The following is a 27,038-nucleotide window of genomic DNA, read 5'->3' as shown; positions in this document are numbered from 1 at the left end:
ATTTTTCTGAGTCCCCAGGAGGAGGTCCTCAAAACCCTTCTTGGAGAAATATTCCCTCTCCTGCACTTAAACAGAGCCCTGATTTCAGCCTGACCCCAGTCCAGCAGTTAGGGGCTTCCAGGTCTCCTCAGGACTCCCTCCGTCACCCACAGACACGTCCCTCCCAGAGCCTTTCCTCGGAGGGGCTGAACTGTAGCAGAACCAAAGAAACCAAATCTAGTTCACATCAGGCTGGTCTGTCATAGCTGGTCAGGGTCCGTCCATCCCACCAATACCCTCACCCTGACTCTCCCCTCACCTTCCTGCCCTGGACACTCCACTCAAGGAAGACAGACCAGGCTCTGGACAGTGGTCTGGGCTATCTCAGCACCTTCTTCTTCCACAGGCACCTTGGCCTTGAGCACTCCAATGGCCATGAGGCCAAACAGGTCTCCAGAGGAGAGCACTGAGGGAGATGCCGGGAGAACAGAGTGGAAGCCCACGGTGAGAGGCGGAGGCGGCAAAGCTGGGCTCTAAGCCAGCTCTATAGGAAGGACACGGCGCTGGTCCCTGAAGGACCACAGACTGCTTGCCTGGGCAGCTGAGTGAACTTCTCTGTGACCATACACAGGATGGGAATGCCTGGTCTTGTCTGCGATGGTGGGGTGGAGTGGGACAAAACAGGACACTAGCATCATCAACTGCCCTGTGTCCAGGGAGAGTTAGGAAAACGCTCAGTGTTTGTTCAGTTAAGCAGGACACAGTTGGGAAGGAAAATCTTCATCCCTGCCTCACAGAGACCATCCAGTAGCTTCAGGCTACTCCCTGCACAAAAGGTGGAGGAAAAGGCCCAGCTCTAAGTTCTGACTTATATTAGTAAATTACTGATGAAATCTATTATTTTCCTTAGGCCAAAGATGCTTTCAAAGACATCTCTGTATACTTCTCCAAGGAAGAATGGGAAGAGATGGGAGAATGGGAAAAAATCTGATATATGAATGTGAAAAGGAACTACGAAGCACTGATTGCTATAGGTAACAGGAACTGCTGGGTGCCTGTAAGCCTGGGAAACATGAAACAGGTCTTCACCCTCAGTGTTCACTTGGCCCTCTCTTAGGTGGCTTCATTTGCTCACAGTTGCCTTTTGTGTGGAGACTAACCTGGAGGAAATTTTTATTGTTCTGTACCAAAGGGAGGTTGACCCTGCAGCGCAGAGCTCACCTCTTGCCTTGTTCTAGATTCTCCCAGCTCATTCTACTGATTTCCCTGACTTTGTGACACTTTCCATTGCTTCTGTGCTTTGTTCCTCCTTCTTAGAACAAATATTTTGCTTCTTTCCAGGTTTCAGAGCCACTCGACCAGCTTTCATGCATCACCGCAGAAAGGTCATGACACTGCCCCAGGTAGATGACACTGAGGATTCTGATGAAGAATGGACACCAAGGAAGCAAGGTGAGGGGCCAGGAGGATTTAGAGGTGTCTTCCTGAAAACTACATCTCAGCCGCTAGCACAGAAAACATAATTTTCAGCATTCCGTAGTGGTTGTGGCTGAATATTGACATAAGCCTGAATGAAGATGAATGTATAGGTTTTCCAGTATAATTCTCAAAAGTTTTGTTTAAAATTTATCATCCTTTTTAAAAAGAATTGTTTTTGCTAAACATTCTTAATGAATGACAGTTAAAGAAACCTTAGAAATAAATTCACCAAAGAGATTTAATATTAACCTCATAATTGGTTATTGAATTAAATCTCTTAGAAGAGGAAATGATTAACATATTATGTCAAGATACATTATTTATGTATGTATATAACACAACACACGATCTTCTTAACCTAAGGTGAAACTAATTCTTTGTTTTAATTCTGGGAAAGGGTTTGAGAGAACTATTTATTCTCCCTGATCTTTCCCACATTTCACTGACCAGAGACAGCATCAGGTAAATAAAATGAAGTGCACTCATTATACAATAGAAGTGAGCAGCTCACTTCCTCTTCTGCTGCTCAGTTTAGAAGAGTTAATCTTGCTAGACTGGAGAAAACAATTTAGATAGTTCTATAATTCTCCATCTATGAATTTCTGTTCTCCCAGATTTTTAAAAATTATTTATTTAGTTTTGGCTGCACTGGATCTTCGTGGCTGTGCACGGGCTTTCTCTGGTTGCGGTGAGTGGCTTCTCATTGCAGAGCACATGCAGGCTCAGTAGTTTGTGACACTGTGCCCTCTGCATCGGCAGGCAGATTCTCATCCACTGTGTCACCCGGGAAGTCCCTCTGTTCCCTTAGGTTATTAAAACTAGTGGAAGGGATATGAAAAACAAACATTTGGTTGTCTGCAAAGGTTTTGACATGAAGAGAGATTCTTCATAGGGAATACATATGCCACGGTTCACCATACCTCTGCACATCTTTATTTACCTTCTTAACAATTTCTGAGTGTATGGTACACTCTTGCTAATTATGTACACATTAGTGTTAGTGGCCATAGTGTTAATCACTCCGTCGTGTCCAACTCTTTGCGTACCCATGGACTGTAGCCCGCTAGGCTCCTCTGTCCATGGGATTCTCCAGGCAAGAATACTGGAATGAGTTGCCATTTCCTACTCCGGGTGATCTTCCCAACCCAGGGATCGAACCGCGTCTGTTGCATCTCCTGCATTGCAGGCGGATTCTTTACCGCTGAGCCACCGGGGATATATATACACATTGCTATACAACAAATCTGTAGAACTTTTCCATCTTATGTGACTGAAGCCCTAACCCACTGAGGAACAATTCTCCAATCTTTCCTCCTCATAGCCCTTGGCCACCATGATTATATTTTCTGTTTCCATGGATTTGATTAATTTAGATACCTCATAGAAGTGGAATCAGGCAATATTTGTCTTTTTTGGATTGATTCATTTTACTTAGGATATCATCAAGACCCATCCCTGATGTAGCATATGACAGAATTCTTTTTTAAGGCTTAAAAACATCCCATTGTGTGCATGTGTATATAACAGATATAAGATATATCTTATATATAATCTTTGTTTATCCACCGGTGAACATTTAGATTGCTTCCACATCTCACCAACTGGGAATAATGCTGCAATGACCATAGATGTGCACACTATTTATTGAAGATCTTGTTTTCAATTTTTTATGGAAATATACTCGAGTTCGAGTGCTAGATCATACAGCAGTTCTACTTTTCTGAGGAAATTCCATACTGTTTTCTATGAAGGTTGCAACATTTTACATTTCCAACAATAGTGTATAAGGGTTCTAATTTCTCCATATCCTTACCAAACTTGCTATTGTCTTCTTATTCATATTGCCCATCACAGAAGGTTTCAATTTGTATTTCCCTATTGATTAGTAATATTGAGCATCTTTTCATATGTTTGTTGGCCATTTGTGTATCTTCTTTGAAGAAATGTCTATTTAATTCCATCTCCCACTGTATTAGTCAGCTCAGACTGCCATAACAAAACAGACTGCATGCCTTAAACAACAGAAATTTGTTTTCTTACAATGCTGGAGCATGGAAGTTTGATATCGGGGTTCCATCGTGGTCAATCAGGTTCTCTTTCTGACTTATAGGAAGGCTTCATATTGGTGTATGCTTATTAACCCCTTATCAGATACATATTTTACAAATATTTTCTACCGTCCTGTAGGTGGCCTTTTCACTCTGTTCACTGTGTCCTTTGCTGCACAGAGGTTTTAAGATTAATGTAATCTCATATGTCTATTTTTACTTCATTACTAATACTTGTGCACTTGGTACCATATCTAAGAAATCATTGCTGATTCAGTGTCATGAAGCTTCACCCTTGTTTTCCTCTAAGAGTCTTATCAAGTCTTGCATTTAGGTCTTTAATCCATTCTGAGTTGATTTTTCTTCATGATGTAAGATCTTCGTTATTTTGCGTATGGATATTTTGTTTCCCCAGCACCATTCGTTATAGGGATTAAACTTTCCCCATTGTCTTGACACCCTTGATGAAGATCGTTAGACCATGTATCCAAGAGTGTCAGTCAGTTCAGTCTCTCAGTCATGTCCAACTCTTTGCGACCCCATGAATCACAGCACCCCAGGCCTCCCTGTCCATTACCAACTCCCGGAGTTTACCCAAACCCATGTCCTTCGAGTCGGTGATGCCATCCAACCATCTCATCCTCTGTCGTCCCCTTCTCCTCCTACCCTCAATCCTTCCCAGCATTAGGGTCTTTTCCAATGAGTCAACTCTTTGCATGAGGTGGCCAAAGTATTGGAGTTTCAGCTTCAACATCAGTCCTTCCAATGAACACCCAGGACTGATCTCCTTTAGGATGGACTGGTTGGATCTCCTTGCAGTCCAAGGGACTCTCAAGAGTCTTCTCCAACACCACAGTTCAAAAGCATCAATTCTGCGGTGCTCGGCTTTCTTTATAGTCCAACTCTCACATCCATACATGACCACTGGAAAAACCATAACCTTGACTAGACGGACCTTTGTTGGCAAAGTAATGTCTCTGCTTTTAAATATGCTATCTAGGTTGGTCATAACCTTCCTTCCAAGGAGTAAGCGTCTTTTAATTTCATGGCTGCAGTCACCATCAGCAGTGATTTTGGAGCCCCCCAAAATAAAGTCTGACACTGTTTCTACTGTTTCCTCATCTATTTCCCATGAAGTGATGGGACCAGATGCCATGATCTTAGTTTTCTGAACGTTGAGCTTTAAGCCAACTTTTTTACTCTCCTCTTTCACTTTCACCAAGAGGCTCTTTAGTTCTTCTTCGCTTTCTGCCATAAGGGTGGTGTCATCTGCATATCTGAGGTTATTGATATTTCTCCCAGCAATCTTGATTCCAGCTTGTGTTTCTTCCAGCCCAGCGTTTCTCATGATGTACTCTGCATATAAATTAAATAAGCAGGGTGACAATATACAGCCTTGACATACTCCTTTTCCTATTTGGAACCAGTCTGTTGTTCCATGTCCAGTTCGAACTGTTGCTTCCTGACCTGCATACAGGTTTCTCAAGAGGCAGGTCAGATATCTGGTATTCCCATCTCTTTCAGAATTTTCCACAGTTTATTGTGATCCACAGAGTCAAAAGCTTTGGCATAGTCAATAAAGCAGAAATAGAAGTTTTTCTGGAACTCTCTCGCTTTTTCGATGATCCAGCGGATGTTGGCAATTTGATCTCTGGTTCCTCTGCCTTTTCTAAATTAAAAGCTTTTGCACAACAAAGGAAACTATAAGCAAGGTGAAAAGACAGCCTTCAGAATGGGAGAAAATAATAGCAAATGAAGCAACAGACAAACAATTAATCACAAAAATATACAAGCAACTTCTGCAGCTGAATTCCAGAAAAATAAATGACCCAATCAAAAAATGGGCCAAAGAGCTAAACAGACATTTCTCCAAAGAAGAAATACAGATGGCTAACAAACACATGAAAAGATGCTCAACATCACTCATTATTAGAGAAATGCAAATCAAAACCACAATGAGGTATCATTTCACACCAGTCAGAATGGCTGCTATCCAAAAGTCTACAAGCAATAAATGCTGGAGAGGGTGTGGAGAAAAGGGAACCCTCTTACACTGTTGGTAGGAATGCAAACTAGTACAGCCACTATGGAGAACAGTGTGGAGATTCCTTAAAAAACTGGGAATAGAACTGCCATATGACCCAGCAATCCCACTGCTGGGCATATACACCGAGGAAACCAGAATTGAAAGAGATGCGTGTACCCCAATGTTCATCGCAGCACTGTTTACAATAGCCAGGACATGGAAGCAACCTAGATGTCCATCAGCAGACGAATGGATAAGGAAGCTGTGGTACATATACACAATGGAATATTACTCAGCCATTAAAAAAAAAAATACATTTGAATCGGTTCTACTGAGATGGATGAAACTGGAGCCCATTATACAGAGTGAAGTAAGCCAGAAAGAAAAACAACAATACAGTATACTAATGCATATATATGGAATTTGAAAGATGGTAACGATAACCCTATATGCGAGACAGAATAAGAGACACAGATGCATAGAACAATTTTATGGACTCTGAGGGAGAAGGTGAGGGTGGGACGTTCTGGGAGAATAGCATTGAAACATGTATATTATCATATGTGAAACAGAACACCATTCCATGTTCGATGCATGATACAAGGGCTCAGGGCGGGGGCAATGGGATGTCCCAGAGGGATGGGATGGGGAGGGAGGTGGGTGGGGGGTCCAGGAAGGGGAACACATGTAAACCCATGGCTGATTCATGTCAATGTATGGCAAAAACTATTACAATATTGTAAAGTAATTAGCCCCCAACTAAAATAAATAAATTTATTAAAAAAATAAAATAAAATAAAAAATAAATAAAACCAGCTTGAACATCTGGAAGTTCACGGTTCACGTATTGTTGAAGCCTGGCTTGATTTCTGTTTATTTCTGGCTGTCTATTCTGTTCCACTGATTGACATGTCTGTCTTTATGCCAACGGGCTTCCTCAGTGGCTCAGCAGGTGAAGAATCTGCCTTCAATGCAGGAGACACAGGAGATGCAGGTTCAATCCATGGGTTAAGAAGAGCCCCTGGAGACGGAAATGGCAACCCCGTCCAGTAGTCTTGTCTGAGAAATCCCCTGGACAGAGGAGCCTGGTGGACTACAGTCCAAAAGGTCACAAAGAGTCAACATGACTGAGTGACTAAGCACACACTTTATGCCAAAACTACACTCTTTTGGTTCCTGTACTTTTGTAATATGTTCTGAAATCAGAGACCTCCAGCTTTGCTGTTCTTTCTAAGATTGTTTTGCCTATTGGGGGTCCTCTGAGATTCGGTATTAACTGTAGGATAGATTTTCTATATCAGAAAAAAATTCCATTGGGATTTTAATAGGAATTGCATTGAACCTTTAAATTGCTTTGGGTAGTATGAACAGCTTAATAATATTAAGTCTCCAAATCCATAAACATGAGATGCCTTTCTATTTACTTGTGTCAGATTCCTTTCAGCAATACTTTTGTAGTTTTCAATGTATAAGTCTTTCATCTCCTTAAGTTTACTCCCAATTATTTCATTCTTTTTGATGCTATTATAAATAAGATTATTGGAACTTCTCTGGTGGTCCAGAGGCTAAGACTCCACACTCCCAATGCAGAGAACTTGGGTTCAGTCCCTGATCAGGGAACTAGATCCCACATGCTGCACGAAGACCTGGCACAAATAAATAAATAAAAATAAATATTTTTAAAAATTTAAACTTAGATCTTGAATATAGTTTTAAAAAAATAAAAAATAAATAGGATTGTTTTCTTATTTTCCTTTTTGGAATGGTCATTGTTCATGCATGGAAAGATATTTGAATGTTGATTTTGCACCGTGCAACTTTCTCTGCAGGTTTTTTGTGTGTGTGGAATTTTAAAGATTTTTCTATACATAAAATCATGTCCTCTGTGAACAGACATAATTTTACTTCTTTCTTTCCAAATTGAAGCCTTTTGTTTCCTTTTCTAACCTAATGCCCTGGCTAGAACTTTTAACATTATGGTGAATAGAAATGCTGAAAATGGGCATCCTTGCCTTTTTTTCTGGATCTTAGAGAAGTTTTCAGCTTTTCACTGATGACTATGATGTTAGAGGTAGACTTTTCATATATGACCTTTATATTCCAGTCACTTCCTTCTATTTCTACTTTGTTGAGTATTTTTGTCATGAAAGGCTAGTAAATTTATTAGATACTTTATGGACATCAGGTGAGGCACAATGAAGTTTCATATATTTTTTTAATTTTAAGAAAATTATGTAATGCTCCCAGTGGAAGCATAGGAGTTGATGATACAGAAATCATTTTCCATTCCTCCTTTGGTAATCCTTGTCCTTGTCACTCTCTGGCTCAGAATTATGTGTCCTCAATTAGAATGCCCAGAGTTTGGAAACATTTACCAACCAAAACACTGATTCTCATCATTTTTTAGGTAAACCTTCTAGGATGGCCTTCAGAGTGGGGCACAGTAAACTCCAGAAGGTGAGTATTTCCCAAATCCTGTTGCCAAAATATCCTCCTCATGGATCCAGTCACAGGTGAGGACAGGAGAGAACACAGAGATCCTGGAGCCTGCTGCCTTTCTGTCCTGAGTCTTTAGCACCGTGTCTGATATCATCACCATCTTTACAGTTAGTAAGAACAGCAACAATAGTAGGCTGTCCTATTGTTTCATTATTTTCACAATATTTAAGACTTTCAGCATTTTATGTGAATAAACTTACTTAAACCTTAAAACAATCCTACAGTACCTATAAGTAGGTATATAGCTATCACCATTATCGATCACAAAACTGAGGTAAAAAAAATGATTTATTATATGCCTGAGATCACAGTATCACTGGTAGTGCAATCTAATCCAAAGCACTTTTTCTAAACTCCTTACAAAATGATTAAAACTTACATAGTTTTATGAAGTTTATTCATACATCTTTATATCATTCATCTGAGAGATGTTTTCAACCTCAGTTCTTTTGTGCTGTGCTAGGGAGGGATATGCTAAGACATCTGACTAAGGGAAGCTTAAGGACATGCTGGGCAGTGTGTAGAGTGGACAGTCCAGGATGATGAAGGCGACAGGATCCCTACCTCAGAGCCTCCCACTCCAATAAGAGGAAGCAAGTCGCAACCCTGACAAGCCTCAGGTTTATGACTGAAAAGCAACAAATAAGAAAATAACTGAAGGACTTTCACATAGGTTACCCACTTTTGAGTAGAAACTCATCATCTGGGCATCACTTCAAATGCTCGTTCTTGCAGGAGGAAGTCACAAGTCCTGCCCCTGAGCTCTGATTAGGCAACTCTCCTGTTTGGGATCATTTGTTTAGCCTGCCCAGTGTTGTGAGCTGTGAGAGCCTGGCCCATACCCATTAATTCTCAGAAGACCAGGCCCAGCTCAAAGCCTCCAAGGGCTCCCTGAATGTTTTGTGAATGAGTGACTCCACATTTAAACATTCACCTACCAGTGAGAAGGTCAAAGAATGCTAAACATAGTATCTGTGAGCTAGACTTCAAATATAGAGGCAGTTGAAGGGATAAATTGATGGCCGGGATGTACGCTCACATTCATACTGTACTAAATAGCTCACACAACGATTTGTTGAAATGTTATTAAATTTCATGTCCACTGTAACATTAAGAATTAGCATGTATACCAATTTATGGATCAGGAAACTGAGGAGAACCAGCTAGTCATACAGCCTTGTTCAAGCAGAATTGATAAGGCCAGCTACTTTAATTCCAAACGTTGTCTCTAGGACATGGCAACCTGCAACTTTCAGCTCATTTTCTTTATTGTCTAAATGTGTTTCTGCCGATCATCTTTTCTCTTCTCAATCTCACTCCTTTGTCACCTTATTTTCCAGATGTGTTTTGTCCCCTCTGTAATTTTCCATACTTCCTCATCCATCAAAGGTCCACTAATTAATAGAAAACCCCTCGGATTTCTCTATGAGCACTTACCCTCTTCTTTCCCTGACCTCCAACTATTCTCCCTGCCTTGCTCTCACTTTTATGCAGAAAGTTGAAGGGAAAGAACCTTAAGATATGAATTCTAGTTTTGTTTCACTACCCACTTAGGTCCTTATTTTACACTCCTGTGTTCAGAAGCCCCCCTCCACCAGGTATTTCCAAGAATTGTCAAAGTATTAACTAAAGTCATGCATGTGAAAGCACTTCATAAAGTCCTAAAGAACTAAAGAAATGCATGTTATCTTTTACTCAAGTGGAAGGGAATGTCCAAGGCACCATTAAGTAAGAAATCTAGTTTGAAGGAATTGCTGGGAGCAGCAAAATTGCTGAAGACAAGTGGCTCCAAGCAGGCTCAGAAACCTGTGCCCCCTCCCAGAAAAACAAGGACCGCTGGACAGCACCCCAGACAAAAAGTCGGTAAGAGAAAATTTGGGGAGTTTCTCTAATTAGTTCCTCTAATCCCTGTAGAAAAGCTAATAAGTATGGCCTAGGTGTGTGGCGTGGACTTTGGGTAGGCTTGGGTTTAAGCTGGACTGATCTGAGACATGAAGTTAGCAATGGGGCCTTGGGAAAATCTTGTACAGTTTCTGAGGTCCTGATTGCTCCTCTGTAAAGTGAAGATAAGGATACATAACTCATACAGTGTTTGAAAGCATTACATTAAATGCAAAAGTGCTGACACTTTTTTGAACTAAAAGTGGTTCAGGAAATCCAGCTGTGATGATAGGGACCATGCTTTGTTAGTGTTTATGCCCAGACCTCTGCTCAATGCCTTACGTGTCATGTCAACGCCGTAACATATATTTTCTGAGTAGATGTGTCAGTGAACTATTTCCTAAGTAAGAAGGTTGGGAAGTTAAACCTACTAACGGGAAGTTCAGGAAGCTTACAGTGAACTGGGCATCTGTGGTCAGTGTGGAGCCTCAGTCTCCTGAACCAGTAGTTAAAGGGAGAAGAAACAAAGTATGGAGAAGAGACTTCCTGGCGGTTAAGGGGTTCAGACTCCACGCTGCCACTGCAGAAGGCGGGGGTTCCGTTCCTGGTCGGGGAACTAAGATCCCACAAACCATGCAGCATGGCCAATAAATACATAAGGTAACCTTAAAACATAAAATTACAAAAGTAAAAGTTTGAAAAATACATGTAAACAAGTTTTAACAAAGTATATAGATGGACAGGTAGGAGATCTCACACTTTCTGATAAAACAGGGACTAACTCTCCAGACTCCACCAGCCTTTCTTAGCTTCTGTTCTCCATCTTAGAACTCAGAAGAAAGGAGACTGGAGATTTACTCACACCTGCTCTAACCACCCCCTGTGCTGACTCCCATACGCAGAGAGCTCCAGGCCAGGCACCCCTTACTTAACAGACCCTTTCCCCTCACAGGGAGCTGCTCAGGAGATTCCACTTAAGTCATCAGTCTTATCTCTCAGTAGGGTAAAGTACCTGTGGCCACTGTAACATGACTTTTCAGATACTTACACGCAGGGAAAGGTCCCTGCAGATCCACCTCTATCAGGAGAGACGCTGCTTCTGATGCTGCTGGAAGGTCCCTAGTCTGGGTGATATGTAGAAAAGGCCCCTGACACAAGCTTCCTGGATTTCTCTAGATGTAGAGAATAAGAATGGAATGGAAAAGTGGACTGTAAAGACACACTTGATGGGAGACAAATCGTGCGCTGTCAACACTTAGATGATTAGTGGGCAGGCCTTACCATGGCAAACCAGCTACCTGACCAAAAGCTTCCTCTTTCAGGAAAACCGAAGCCCAAGATCCACCCACGTGCCTCCTGCTCTCTGGCCTTCTCCAGTCAGAAATTCCTCAGCCAACACGTCCAACGCAATCACTCCTCTCAGACACTCCTGAGACCATCTGCAAGAGACCACCTCCAAGCAGAGGATCCCTGCCCAGGCAATCAAAATCAGCAGCAGCGATATTCTGATACACACAGCCAGAGTGACAAACCTGAGGGCTGCGAGGCCAAAGAAAGGCCCCAACCTTTGCTGAAAAGCATAAGGCTGAAGAGGATTTCAAGGGCCTCTTCCTACTCACCCAGAGGACAAGTAGGGGGTTCTGGGGTGCATGAGAGAATGACAGAAGAGCCCAGCACAAGCCAGAAACTGAATCCAGAGGACACAGGCAAATTATTCATGGGGGCAGGGGTCTCAGGGATTATAAGAGTCAAGTAAGGAGAGTGTGGGCAAGTCTCCAAGGATAGGTCAAATCTCATCACACACGAGAGGACACACACAGGGGAGAAGCCCTATGTTTGTGGGGAGTGTGGGCGAAGCTTCCATTGGAAGTCCCTCCTCATGAGACACCAGAGGACACACACAGGGGAGAAGCCCTATATTTGCAGGGAGTGTGAGTGAGTCATGACCAACAAACCACATCTTAGCCACAGGAGGATTACTGCAGCCACCCCATGCCGCAGCTCTAAGGAGGCCTCAGAGGAGGTCTATGACCCGTTACTGTCCCCAAGAGTATGAGGAGAGACTTCCCAGGTGGTCCAGTGGCCAAGAATCCAATGCAGAGACCCATGTTCAATACCTGATTGGGGAACTGGCTCCCACATGCTGCAACTAAGACACATCACAGCCGAATAAATAAATATGTAAATAAATATTTGAAAGAAAGAGTGTGATAAGCACTTTTATGACACTTTCACTTTATGACACTTTCATGACAGGAAAGGAGGTAGATAAACGGCAGAGGGTTTCTTAAGTGTTCTGGAGATGTTTGTGCCAATTGCCTTCATGGTTTTTTGTACTCCTCTTCTAATAAATTTTGTCTCCAAACAAATCTGAAGCCCAGACTACGTACTTATTCCCCACTTATTACTGAGAGCAGTGGGCTCCAGTGGTAGCTGAACCCCTGGGAAGGCATAATTCTGGAGCCAACTCAGTTAGGTCATGGGACAGTCGGTTCCTGGGTCCAGGGAGAGGAATCTAGGGTTTGAGACAAACTCACCAGAGAAGAGAACTCCCTGGCCTCCTGGGAAGTGTGGCCTCTCCTCCTTATAGGCCTCGACTCTCCTTTGGCCTCTCCTGGTTGCCCTCAGGTTTCCTCTGACTTCTGTAGCCTCAAAGTGAAGGCCTTGTGCACCTGAGTGTGTGCGTGTGTGTGTACCTGGCTCAGCCTGGGCCATCTGGTCTTTGCCGCTCCCTCAGAGTCATCACAGCATCTGGACTCCAGATTCGACCACAGGGGTCCAGTTCTCAGCCCTGCCCTCAGCAGCTCTGTGACCTGGGGCAAGATGCTCAGCCTCTCTGTGTCTCTATTCTAATCTGTGACACACGGTGGAGGCAGCAGCATTTTGGTCTGATGCATGAGCACAGGGAGAATCTGGCAGAGGCTGGCTGAGAAGGCAAGCCCCACCTTTGCTGTTCTTTGTGTTTTTTTCTTTAACCTTTTCTTATTTTTTAATTGAAGGATAATTGCTTTACAGAATTTTGTTTTCTGCATGTCCTTCAGCCCCCACACCTTCCAGGTCAGAGCTAGACGAGGAAGGGGCCATTTAGGCACTCGGCTGCCCTGATGAGTGGGTGTGAGGTCAGGGGTGCTAAGGGAGGGCGACCTCCCTTCCCACTACTGCCGTTCCTGCTGAGCTGGGCAGCCCCAGAGCCCCTCCACGGACAGGCAGTGCCGACAGTCGTCCGCCCTGCCAAGAGCAGAGCCTGGAGCTGCGTGTGCAGGAAGTCCCTGTCCGGCCCCCATCCCACCCCGACACGGAGGGTCCTCGAAGCCCACACAGCAGCTTCTCTATGCACGAGCCTCGTACCTGTGTCCATGTGCTCTTGTCAACGCTGTAGAGACCTTGAAATTCTTAACTATGGAATAATTCATCCTTTCACGTCCCTTTTATGAGTGAAGTCTGATGGACCCCGGGGTGTACTGTGAGCAGAGCAGATGCGCACAGCACGGGTCCCAGGGGTGACCAGGCTGCACGAGGGGACAAGGTGGGCACAAAGGCCCCGCGGTGAGTGAAGGTGGGGACCGCATCAGGAAGCCACGCTTGCTTTGACCCAGAACGGAGCTCCGACACAGAGTAGAGACAATGGCGTTCTAAAGAGTCGACCACACCCTCCCCTCTGTGAATGACCTCTGCCCTGGCCTGATCCTTGCAGGATGGGTTCAGGAGGCTGAAGTTCGCCCGGTCATCAGAAGACACTAAGGGGAGAGTGGGCCGTGGGACGGGGGGCGGAGGGTGCAAACTCCAGGACTGGGGGCGATGGCCCTCAGTTCCCTTCCTGTGCCAGGCGTCTGAAGCATCTCTACATGAACCATGTCAGTAATAACCACCCACTAGTATTTTCTCGTTTCTTTCATGCTTTCTTAAAGGAACACGTTTGTCTGTGGCTTGATTTCCCTACAGGAAGGGAAGCCGTATAGAGTCCCCATCTTCTGCGGCTTTAGGCGGGGGCCGCGGGAGGGAGAGTTAGGGGTGGTGCAGGCAGAGGGGCTTCAACTGAAATACGGTGGGGACCGAGCAACTTGCAGGGGCTTCTCACCTGCACCTCCCACCGGAGCTGGGCCTGGAATCCCCTGGAAGCCTGAGCAATTCAAAGCTTCTCCCTCCCCTCTGCTCCCCTCTCTTCCCCTCAAAAAGCTGGCTCCTGGGCCAGCCCACAACACCCCCAAATCCCCCATTATCCACAGCCCCACACAGGCCCTCCCTCACAGAAGTCGGACGACCTGCATGGTGGAAGGGACAGTGTGTGACCCCAGAGCTTGGGGTCTCAGCTGACCTTGAGCAATGGGGCTGGTGCTTTACCCAGCCTCCCAGCCCAGGGAGCTGACAGCAGCCACAAGCCACGATCTGAGTGGGGGGGTGGGGTGGGGATGTGAGCTGTCTGAGGTCCCATCCTGTCCCCACGACAGCGGCCAGGCCTCACCTGACACCGTGACTGCCCTGCACGGGCACACAGGACAGCAGCAGTCACGGGGACAGGACAGCCAGCTGCCTCCACAACAGGCTCCACTCTGACTGCAGTGGTCCCACGGCTGTACCAGCCCCGCCTGCGCGCCGCTCTGCTTGGCTGCCAGGGCTCAGGGACCCTGCGTGGGTCGGTGAAGGCAGAGCTCCAGAGGCCAAGCCTGTCTTCAGCTACCAGACCCACCCTGGTTGCCAGACTCATGAGCCCAACCGGGATCTGAAGCCTTTGGGAGAATGACACCACAGATACTGACTTCAGAGCTCAGACTCCTGAAAACTTACTAAACAGGTTGCTTTTAGTCTTTTTTTAAAGCAGGAAGGGGGGAGCGTAATGACTTCCTTGGTGGTGCAGTGGTTAAAATCCACCTGCCAATGCAGGAGACACGGGTTCAATCCCTGATCTGGGAAGACCCCACCTGCCATGGAGCAACTAAGCCCATGCACAACTACTGCAGCCATGAAATTAAAAGACGCTTTCTGCTTAGAAGAAAAGTTATGACCTACCTAGCATATTAAAAAGCAGAGACGGGGGACTTCCCTGGTGGTTCAGTGGCTAAGACTCCGAGCTCCCAATGCAGGGGGCCTGGGTTCAATCCCTGGGCAGGGAACTAGACCCCACATGCCCCAACTAAAGACCTGGCACAGACAAAAATAATAAATAAATTATAAAAAATAAAAAATAAAAAAAATAAAAAGCAGAGACGTTACTTTGCCAACAAAGGTCCATCTAGTCAAGGCTATGGTTTTTCCACTAGTCATGTATGGATGTGAGAGTTGGACTATAAGGAAAGCTGAGCGCCGAAGAATTGATGCTTTTGAACTGTGGTGTTGGAGAAGACTCCTGAGAGTCCCGTGGTCTTCAAGGAGATCAAACCAGTCCATTCGAAAGGAAATCAGTCCTGAATATTTGTTGGAAGGACTGATGCTGAAGCTGAAACTCCAATCCTTTGGCCACCTGATGCGAACAGCTGACTCACTGGAAAAGACCCTGATGCTGGGAAAGATTGGAGGCAGGAGAAGAAGGGGACGACAGAGGATGAGATGCTTGGATAGCATCACTGACTCAATGGACGTGAGTTTGGGTAAACTCTGGAAGTTGGTGATGGACAGGGAGGCCTGGTGTGCTGCAGTCCATGGGGCCACAAAGAGTCTGACACGATTGAGTGACTGAACTGAACTGATTCTTAAAGATCTTATTCAGAAAATCAAAAGACAAGCCACAATCTGGGAGAGAAGTATTTGCAAAACTCATATCTGATGAAGGATTTGAACTCAAAATAGACAAAGACCTCTTGAACAACCCCATAAAAAATAAGTAAAGATCTGAACAGACAACCAGCCAAAAAAAGGTATACAGACAGTCAAAAACAAAAACACGCTCAACATCATACACCATTAGGGAATTACAAATTAAAATCATGAGATATCACATCACACATATCATTAGGACTGTTAAATTCTAAATATATAACAATATCAATTACTGGAGGCTGAGGATCAGCAGGAATGCCCCCTCACTGCTGGTGGGACGCATGCACAGCCACTTTGTAACACAGTTGGGCGGTTTTCCCCGAAGCTAAACAAACCTCGCCTTGGGATCCAACAATCATTATTTCCAGTATTTAAGAAACCGCTTTGAAAAATCCATGCCCAAGTGCTTTGAAAAATCCATGCCCAAGTGCAAACGAAAATGAACTTAGGCACAGCAGCGCTATTCATAATAGTTAAAAACTTGAAGGCAAGTAGAGCAGACTACCCCCAAAATAAGCCTCTCTGGTGTGAGGATTATTTACGTCGGCTTCAAGGGGAAAAAAAAGAGGACTCTCAGTAAACTAAGTAGCAATTGCCTTTTGTGAAGGACATTTACAACAGAGAAATCTCTGCATTTAAGGGTTGCCCCTGTTTGCACCAGAAATAGAAGGATAATTAACTCAAGTAACTTATCAATGGAAAGGTCCCACCTTAAATCTACCAACAATCATCCTTCTTTACTGTGTCTTGCATGATAACCTTCCATAACTGGCTTCTCACATTCCTCAAGATCTTCTGTCTTCAGCTGAAGGTGGTATTTAAGATGATGGCTTAGGACATTTCAGGGAGTGACTCAGTTTTCTTTGGTAGCTCCCCTGTATACAGTAGGCATTTGTTGTTTTAGTCACTAAGTCATGTTCAACTCTGGGATCCCATGGACTGTATCCCCCCAGATCCTCTGTCTATGGCATTCCCCAGGCAAGAATACTGGAGTGGGTTGCCAACTCCTTCTCCAGGGGATCTTCACAACCCAGGGATCAAACCCATCTCTCCTGTTCTGCAGGTGGATTCTTTACCACTAAGCCACAGGGAAGCACAGAGGAGGTATGCTTCTGTTTTTTTCTCCTGATGATTTGTCTTTTATTATGGAAGGGCAGAATGAAAATTGTTTTTCTTCCCATACACATGCAATGGAGTATTACTCATCAGTAGAAAGGAATGAATCGCCAACCCTCAAAAGGCATGGTTAAATCTCACGTGCATATTACTCTGTGAAAGAACACAGTCTGAAGAGATAACGCACAGCCTGACCTCATTGATGAGGGATGGGCTCGGTTTGGTGGGTCCTCCTGTTTCCTGGATCTCAGAGGCAGCAGGCCCCAGGGGGCCGTGGAGCAGATATGTGGGGTTCTGCTGCAGATAAGAAATTCAAACTGAAATAGAGATGAATATCTTATGATTTCTCCAAAACAGTTACAGAACAATCGAGTGGAAACCATACGCAATGAAATGACTGTAAACACAAACTGTAAAACTTACACCAAATTCACTCAGATTCATTAACAGACATTTAAAATGCAAAACAATCAAAATTACATGCATATATAAGAAAATATACATGATCTTGGCTTTGGTCTGCAGATCATGAGCTTTGAGTTTTAACACAGAAAACGCCAATATACAAAAGATAAAAATAGTGTAGACTTTATAAAATTAAAGATTTCTCCCCTGAAAGACCTTATTCAGAAAGTCTAAAGACAAGCCACAAACTGGGAGAAAAATATTTGCAAACACACATCTAATAAAGGATTTGGACCTAAAATAGACAAAGACCTCTAAAATAGCGCCAGTTTAAAAAAAAAAAAAAATGGGTAAGGATCTAACCAGAAACACCTGGCCAAAGGAGATATGCAGATGCTAAATATCATACAAAAATTATACAAAAGTATCATACTACTAGGGAATAACAATTAAAATCATGAGATAACACACCGCACCTATTAGCACTACTGTGCTCCAAATATATGACAGTAGCAATTGCTGGAGGGTGAGGAACAACAGAAGCTCTCCTTCATTGCTGGTGGTGTTGCAGGAAGGGGGACCCCTTCCAGGCCCCGAAACTGGGCTCTTGTCTAACACTCGGAAATGAATTGTCCAAGGAGACACACGTGCTGACAAAGAAAGAGATTTTATTGGGAAGGGCGCCCGGCTGGAGAGCAGTAGGGGAAGGGAACCCAGGTTTTATGGTGATGGGATTAGTTTCCAGGTTGTCTTTAGCCAATCATTCTGACTCAGAGCCCTGCCTGGTGGTGCTGAAGGAGGAAAGTAGGCCGAACAGACTCCATCTTGAAAATCAGTCTCCATCTTGAAACCACTGTGAACTTTGGACTATATGCCTGGGTGCTCACCTGATGGACACTAAATTATGTGCCCAGTATCCATGGAGACGACATAACAATTGGAAAACCAACCCCCAGATAAAAGACCTTCAGGACTCGTACCGAGAAATCCCATCACCAAGGGAGTGTACTAACTTACCCCAAAGCAAAACAAATTATCTGTACAATACCTATTGATATATGTTACTCTGTTTATCCAACTAAGACTTACTGCATATAAATCATAGCTAGCCTTGATTGTATCTCTCCTTTACACTATCCAGACTAGTTTCAAGGAATCTGGGGATGTGGGTTTGGGCACGTACTCTTATGGTATGTAAGGTTGTCACAAAAACTGGTCGGGGTCCTTGGCTAAGAGGAGACTCTGCCTTGGACCCACCAGTGTAATAAATTGCTCTCCACTATTTGCATTGTCCTTCTGAGTGAGTTTGCCTCCGGAGAGCGTAGCTACAACAGTGCACATCCTGTTCAGCCAAGATGGATGCCAGCGAGGATTCTGGGAGCTGGTCTGACATGTGGTGTCTCCTTTTGACCTTTCCCGAACTCTTTTGGTTGGTAGTGGCTTCTGAGTTCCCTGTTCCTTACCAGGACCTCCAGTCATAAAACAACTCATGCAAATGGTTACCATGGTGCCTGGGCAGGGTGGGTGGTCTCAGTCAGTGTGCTTCCCCTAACAGTGGGATGCCAGTACAGCCACTTTGTAACACAGCTGGGCAGTTTTTTCCAAAGCTAAACAAGTCTCACCTTGGGATGCTCAGTACTTAGTCAACTGCTTTGAAAACCTATCTCCAAATTCAAACAAGGATAAAATTATGCACAGCAGCACTACTCATAATAGCTAAAAACTTGAACAAATAAGGATACCCTTCAACAGATGAAGGCACAAGCGAAGTGGGATACATCCATGTCAAGGCAAACAGAATATGCTGCCCCAAGATATGCCTTTCCGGCATAAGGAATATTTCAGTCTCATTAAAAAAAAAAAAAAAAAAAAAACAGGAATCTCAGAAAACTGTATGGAAATTCCTTGGCTATGAAAGACATTTACAACAGAAAAATTTCCATATTTAAGGGCTGTCCCTCTTTGCACCAGAAATAGAAGGATGATTAAACCTCCAGTAGCTCTTTTCAGTGCAGGAGCCCTGACTGAAATCTGCAAACAATCATACACTTCTTTACTGTGTTTTGCGTGATAACCTGCCAAAACTGGCTTCCCGTCCCCCAGGGACTTCCTCCTATTGTTTTTATCTGAAGATAGTATTTTAAATAATGGTCTTGGACGTTACAGGGAGTACCTCACTTTTTCTGGGTAGCTCCTGTATATACAGGAGGTATGTGCTTAGTCGCTCAGTCATGTCCGACTCTTTGCGACTCCGTGCGACTCCGTGGACTGTAACCCGCCAGGCTCCTCCGTCCAGGGGGGTTCTCCAGGCAAGAATACTGGAGTGCATTGCTGTGCCCTCCTCCAGGGGATCTTCCCAACCCAGGGATCGAACCCAGGTCTCCCACATTGCAGGTGGATTCTTTACCATCGGAGCCGCCAGGAAAACCCATACAGGAGATATACAGGTTATTAAACTTCTGTTTTTCTCCTGGTAATCTGTTTTTTCTTTTTTACAGGGGAAGTCTCTACCAAGAATCTGGAAGGGTAGAAGGAAAATTGTTTTTCTTTACAAGCATATGCAATGGAACACCACTTAGCAACAGAAAGGAATAAACCATCAACTCATACACTGTTAGTGAAAGAATCCAGTGTAAAGAAGCTGCACACACTATTGAACTCAACGAGGCAGCAGTTGTAACCAGGGAGGGTTAATTTTAAATTTACACTGGCTCTGCTTCTATGACTGTAACTCTTTTTTGTTATAATAAATATACATAATGGCCTGCCTCTGGGAGATAATCTGAGCCCCCTATGAAGGACTGTAAGGAAGTGAGACTAACACATCCCCCTGCCTGAGGCTTGCCATTCTAGGAGACATCTGCAAGGATTGAAAAGTCTTCTTGTTTTGTTTCCTCACCTCCCTCCATTTCTGACCCATAAAAAAGCGTGGCCACCAGGCCCTGACAAGATGGATATTTTGAGGCACTAGCCTGCCATCTTCTCGGTCAGCTGGTTCCCCAATTAAAGTCTCTTCCTTGCCTCGACACTTCGTCTCTTGGATTCATTGGCCTGTTGTGAGACGAGCAGAGTGAGCTTGGACTTGCTAAGACAGTGAGCAGGGCATGAAGCGGGATCTTAATTCCCTGCCCAGGAACTGAACCCGGCCAGCCTGGATGAAAACCAGGAATCCTAGACACCAGAGCAGCAAGGGCTACAGGCTAGAAGATGTTTTCCCTTGACTCTTTGTCCCAGGGAAAAACGCATTTATCCGGGAGGCAGAGACTGTAAATGCAAGTATAAAATTCATTATCATAGACATAGCGTAACAACAAGTGGGAGAGCACAGAGAGAAACAATTTGTTTAGTTGAGACAGAAGCAAGGCAGAGACGCGCATCCGGAGAGAAAGTGTGTGGGCAGCCCCCCCCCCCCCGCCCCCGGGGAGGAGCAGCGCAGTAAAGAGGCTGTTAAGTCATTCATACAGGTCGGATCTTCCGGGTCTTTGTCTTCCTTCAGCCAGTTATCTGGTTTCTTTTTCAACCTGATCTAAGCTGGGACCCTCCCCTTGGTGTGCACACACCCCTCAGCCAAGATGGACCTCAAAGTGAAGGGAGGCGCCAGACTCATTCTGGCCTGGCACTGTCCCCAGACTTTCAACCCACAAAGAGCCTTCCTGTGCATGAGGAGTGTCTCCTTTGTCCCAAAAGAGGGGGAGCAGCGATTCCTGACTCCTCTTCTCACACAGGGTTTTGCCCCTCTTTGTCCTTGCCTTGACTATTACCTTGACTATTGCCATGGCTGTTACTTTAAGGTGTTTCCAAGAGACAAACCCTGGCTATTTACCCTGTTGCTGTTGCTACTGCCATTTCAGAGGGCAAACAGGAGGCTGACTGTAAATGCCGTAACCGAAGTCCAGCTGTCCCTTGTCTCAGAAAATGCTAACCGTTGTGAGTATCCAGCTGAAGCCCACTTCTTCATGCCCCGTGAAATGCAAACAGGAGGCCAGTTGCTAGCGTCTAACCTGGAGCCCAGCTATCTCCTACATCACTGTGACCCCATTTATGACATCCTGGATGAGGCAAAGCTACACAGATAATAAGCAGAGCATGGGGTGGGGGTTTAAAGGATTCCATGTGATACTTTAGAGTGGATACCTGTCACTATGCATTTGTCTGAGCCTGCAGATGTGTATAGCCCAAGGGGTCGATTATAATCTATTTGATTTTAGTTATTTTGGGTGTAGGAGTGGAACACACAATGGGACACCGCATCTGACTGTAATAGAACTACATAGAAAAACCTCACTGTGCGGGATGAGGCAAAAGGCGCTGACAGCTTTGGAAATGAGCAGAATCTGTAGACTAAAGGCAAAATGGAGCTTTCATAAACAGTGGGCTTGATTTTACAGAGGTCTCTCCAGGGTGTGGCAGCTGAGAATGCTCAAACCTCTGAACATGTCATCTGGAAAGGAGCAGCACACAGAGAAACGGCGGAGGGTGGGCACCGGGTTCCTCACTGTGGGACTGACAGCTACACATAAAGGGAGAGAGGGCCCCTGCCCTGGTGACCCTGGGTCTGGGCTTCCTGGGAGGATGACGTGGGGAGCTGACTGGCTGGGAAAACGCACAGACCTCTGCACTGGGAAGGCCCTGCACACGCAGGAACCTCACGCCCCATGGTTCCCCCATACCCGCTGGAAACACTCAGCCCTCCATGATCTGCGAAGTTCAGATTTTAAGACATTTTGACCCCAGGCAGGTACAGGAGTGTGAGGGTCTTCCTTACCCTTAAGCTATCCCAGAAGCCAGGCCCTGAAGGCTGGAGCCAGGATGGGGATGCCTGGGCCTCTAACCAGCAGCTGGTTGGAAGGAGGAGCCAGTCCTGAGGGCAAGAGCTCCCTGTTGTCTGTGAGCCCCGGGGCCCTGATGGGACTCATTCCCAGTGAGGACACGGGTGGGGCCAGCAGTAGTTCTGTTTTCCCAGGGACCCTTTGATGAACAGGCTTCCCAGGTGGCTCAGTGGTAAAGAACCCACCTGCCAATGCAGGAGACACAGGAGAAGGGGATTTGATCCCTGGGTTGGGAAGATTCTCTGGAGGAGGAAATGGCAGCCCGCTCCAGTATTCTTGCATGAAAAATTCCAAGGGCAGAGGAGCCTGGCAGGCTACAGTCCCCAGGGTCAGACATGACCGAGCATGGTCACACGCCCTTTGATGAAACCATGCAACACTGGGCTCAGAAGTCTCCTGATAGGGTTTCAGACTCTGACACGGGGGTTTTATGGGAACAGAGAAAGAAGCTGAGCTCCTGACAGGCAGCCCTTTCTGGCTCTGAGTTGATTCCACCAGGACTGCACCACAGTCACCCACATGGAGTCGGCTATGACCCACACGCCCCCGCCCGGCCTCTCCTATTCCTGCGACGATTGCAGTGACATTTCCAGCCTGGACCCTCTCCCAGACCAGGTGCATCTGTCCAGCCACCGCATCCCCGTCTCACCTTGAGGGCCAAGAGGCCTCACAGAGGTCTGTGACCCTGCTGCTCCCACACCCAGGAGGCAGGCCCGACCTCCCCTGGTTGCTGAGCCCAGACGCCCAGGGCCTCCCAGTCTCCCACTTCCTTGTGCCCCAGTGACTGCCAGTTCCCCCGCCAGAGCCTATGGCCAGTCCCCACACTGATTTCCCTCTAGGGCCACAACCTTGGCTCAAGACTGATCCCTCCATCAGGCCCTAACAAAGCTCCCTGCCCGCACGGTGAATCTTACACCCCATCTCAACGTGGTCCTTCTGAAGCATGAACTGTGGAACCGCATGCTGGGGTCATAGGGCAATATTTCCAGAATTAGCTAAGCTCCATGGCAACCACTGATTCTGGGCCATTCTGAGCCCATGGGCCATTCATGGGCCATTCTGTTTGTCATTCGTCATTCTGTCCCTTGGACTTCCCTGGTGGCTCAGACGGTAAACTGTCTGCTTACAATGCAGCAGACCCAGGTTCAATCCCTGGGTCAGGAAGATCTCCTGGAGAAGGAAATGTCAACCCACTCCAATATTCTCAACTGGAAAATCCCATGGACAGAGGAGCCTGATAGGCTACAGTCTACGGGGTCATGAAGAGTCAGACATGACTGAGCGACTTCACTTCACTTTTCACTTCACATTCTGTCCCTAAATAGCAAGTTCCAATCTCCATATTAGGCAAGGTGGTCAATCAAAAGACCCCCAAACCAATGAGAACACCATCCCATCTCATAGGAACTTTCTTTGTCCTGAGACTATAACAATTGCCTCAAGCCCATGAAAGAGATCACCTCTTCCTGGTCGGTCAGGAAGTCTGCCCGCTGTCTCATCAGTGGCCCTCCCTACCTCAGTCCTCTGTTCTCAGCAAATTCTCTCTAAAATACTGTCTGCTCTGCCTGTGTGTCTCTCTGTCTCTCTCCCTGCCATGTAAGGACACAGTGTTGCACATCTTATCCTTTGCTTATCCTCACAACACTCCCTTCCCCTTGTAGTTACATATCACAAAGGCTACAGAGTCACTTAACTGCTGGACTCAATTACTGGGCTATTGACACCAGCCTAGGACTGTTTTTGACAAGATCCTAACACCTCTGTTCCTCATCACTAAGTCCTGACTCCGATAAGTCCTCATCTTATATAAGCCCCTGGACTCCTCATAGGACGGGGCACAGTTCTCAAAGCATGACCCTATGGGGTTCCCCTCTCCACTGGCTGGAAATTTCTTTTAGGAAGTTCTATGTTCTGTAATTTCAGAGTTAAATTATTATGCCTTCAAAGATTGTATAAGGCATTCAGCACAGACCTTTTTCAATTTATAAATTGAGCCAAAGCAAAATTCCTATTTTTAAATAAGAGGTTCTGGGATCGCCAGAGTAGGGTAAAGCTGAGGAAGTCAGGCCCTTTTTGCCTCATTTCCGCTCAGTTCAGTCACTCATTCTTGCCCAACTCTTTACGACCCCATGGACTGCAGCACACCAGACCTCCCTGTCCATCACCAGCTCCTGGAGCTTACTCAAACTCATGTCCATTGAGTCAGTGATGCCATCCAACCATCTCATCCTCTGTCATCCCCTTCTCCTCCTGCCTTCAATCCTTCCCAGCATCAGGGTCTTTCTCAGTGAGTCAGTATTTGCATCAGGTGGCCAAAGTATTGGAGCTTCAACTTCAGCATCAGTCCTTCCAATGAATATTCAGAGCTGATTTCCTTTAGGATGGACTGGTTGGATCTCCTTCCAGTCCAAGGGACTCTGAAGAGTCTTCTCCAACACCACAGTTCAAAAGCATCAATTCCCAGTGCTCAGTTTTTTTATGGTCCAACTCTCACATCCATACATGACTACTGGAAAAACCATAGCTTTTACTAGACGGACCTTTGTCAGCAAAGTATGTCTCTTCTTTTTAACGTGCTATCTAGGTTGGTCATAGCTTTTCTTTCAAGGAGGAAGCGTCTTTTAATTTCATGGCTGCAGTCACCAACTGCAGTGATTTTGGAGCTCAAGGGGGAAAAAAAAACACTCTCACTGCTTCCATTGATTCCTCATCTATTTGCCATGAAGTGATGGGACCAAATGCCAAGGTCTTCGTTTTTTGAATGTTGAGTTTTAAGCTAGCTTTTTCACTGTCCTCTTTCACTTTCATCAAGACGCTATTTAGTCCTTCACTTTCTGCCATAAGGGTCCCGTCATCTGCATAACTGAGGTTATTCAGGCAGCCTCTCCCTCTCCTGGTGCTGGGAACCCCAGTTCCAGCCTCCTGCCCGAGAATGCAGCATTCTAACGCCTAAGAACCCCCAGCAGTGCACTGTGGACCCTAAAATGATGAGTCTGGATTGGGTGTTTGTGTGATGCTTTACGGGGAAATAGTAGTGAGACTCAAGGCCTTTTCTGTTTGTTCAGGTAGAATGCAAAACACAGAAAACTAATTAAACTGATCACAACAACCACAGCCTTGTCTATCTCAAAGAAACTATGAGCCAAGCCATGTAGGGCCACCCGAGACAGAGGGGTCATGGTGGAGAGTTCTGACAAAATGTGGTCCACTGGAGAAGGGAATGGCAAACCACGTCAGTATTCTTGCCTTGAGAATCCCATGAACAGTATGAAAGGGCAAAAATATATGACACTGAAAGATAAACTCCCCAGGTCAGTAGGTGCCCAACATGTCACTGGAGAAGAGGAGAGAAATAGCTCCAGGAAGAATGAAGAGATGGAGCCAAAGTGAAAACAATGCCCAGTTGTGGACGTGACTGGTGACGGAAGTAAAATCCCATGCTATAAAGAGCAATATTGCATACGAACCTGGAATGTTAGATTCAGAAATCAAGGTAAATTAGAAGTGGTCAAACAGGGGATGGCAAGAGTGAACATCAACATTTTAGGAATCAGTGAACTAAAATGGAGTAGAATGGGCAAATTTAACTCAGATGACCATTATATCTACTACTATGGGCAAGAATCCCTTAGAATGGAGCAGCTCTCACAGTCAACAGAAGAGTTGGAAATGCAGGACTTGGGTGCAGTCTCAAAAATGACAGAATGATTTCTGTTCATTTCCAAGACAAACCATTCAATATCACAGTTCCAAGTCTAGGCCCCAAACAGCAATGCTGAAGAAGCTGAAACTGAATTATTCTATGAAGACCTACAAAATGTTCTAGAACTCACACCCAAAAAAGATGTCCTTTTCATCATAGGGGACTGGGATGCAAAAGTAGGAAGTCAAGAGATACTTGGAAGAACAGGCAAAATTGGCCTGGGAGTACAAAATGAAACAGGGCAAAGACTAACAGAGTTTTTCCAAGAGAACGCACTGGTCATAGCAAACACCCTCTTCCAACAACACAAGATAAGACTCTACACATGGACATCATCAGATGGTCAATACCGAAATCAGACTGATTATATTCTTTGCAGCCAAAGATGGAGAAGCTCTATACAGTCAGCAAAAAACAAGACCAAGAGCTGACTGTGGCTCCAATCATGAACTCCTTATTGCCAAATTCAGACTTAAATGGAAGAAAGTAGGGAAAACCATTAGACCATTCAGGTATGACCTAAATCAAATCCCTTACGATTCTGCAGTGGAAGTGAGAAATAGTTTCAAGGGCTTAGATCTGATAGACAGAGTGCCTGAAGAACTATGGATGGAGATTCGTGACATTGTGCAGGAGACAGGGATCAAGACCTTCCCCAAGAAAAAGAAATGCAAAAAAGGCAAAATGGTTGTCTGAGGAGGCCTTACAAATAGCTGTGAAAAGAAGAGAAGCGAAAGAAAAAGGAGAAAAGGAAAGATATACCCATTCGAATGCAGAGTTCCAAAGAAGGACAAGCAGAGATAAGAAAGCCTTCCTCAGGGATCAATGCAGAGAAATGGAAGAAAACAACAGAATGGGAAAGACTAGAGATCTCTTCAAGAATATTAGAGATCCAGGTGAACATGTCAGGCAAAGATGGGCACAATAAAGGACAGAAATGGTATGGATCTCACAGAAGCAGAAGATATTAAGAAGAGATGGCAGGAATACACAGAAGAACTATACAAAATAGATCTTCATGACCCAGATAACCATGATGGTGTGATCACTCACCTAGAGCCAGACATCCTGGAATGTGAAGTCAGGTGGGCCTTAAGAAGCATTGCTACAAAAAGCTAGTGGAGGTGACAGAATTCCAGTTGAGCTATTTCAAATCCTAAAAGATGATGCTTTGAATGTGCTGTACTCAATATGCCAGCAAATTTGGAAACTCAGCAGTGGCCACAAGACTGGAAAAGGTCAATTTTCATTCCAATCCCAAATAAGGACAATGCCAAAGAATGTTCAAACTACCGCACTATTGCACACATCTCACATGC

At 45.1% G+C, this 27,038-nt stretch overlaps 1 long non-coding RNA gene and 2 pseudogenes across 1 annotated transcript; 2 read left to right on the top strand and 1 right to left on the bottom strand.

The window, feature by feature from the left end:
* Window positions 1-407: 407 nt before the first annotated feature.
* On the top strand, window positions 408-10,890 carry LOC145521947 (histone-lysine N-methyltransferase PRDM7-like; annotated as a pseudogene).
* Window positions 10,891-11,194: 304 nt separating this feature from the next.
* Window positions 11,195-13,653, top strand: LOC145521946 (histone-lysine N-methyltransferase PRDM9 pseudogene; annotated as a pseudogene).
* A 4,182-nt stretch (window positions 13,654-17,835) lies between these two features.
* Window positions 17,836-21,160, bottom strand: LOC145521349 (uncharacterized). The gene is made up of 3 exons (XR_014065332.1): window positions 21,011-21,160; window positions 20,087-20,238; window positions 17,836-19,588 (listed from the first exon to the last, which is right to left on the bottom strand). It is a non-coding gene; the product is annotated as an uncharacterized LOC145521349 (long non-coding RNA).
* Window positions 21,161-27,038: the final 5,878 nt, after the last annotated feature.

This window comes from Giraffa tippelskirchi, chromosome 9, assembly GCF_054371585.1.
Source record: "Giraffa tippelskirchi isolate mGirTip1 chromosome 9, T2T-mGirTip1v1.2.pri, whole genome shotgun sequence".
Taxonomy (NCBI): Eukaryota; Metazoa; Chordata; class Mammalia; order Artiodactyla; family Giraffidae; genus Giraffa; species Giraffa tippelskirchi.
Note: the sequence above shows the minus strand (reverse complement) of the source record. Positions and strands in the feature narration are given on the sequence as shown.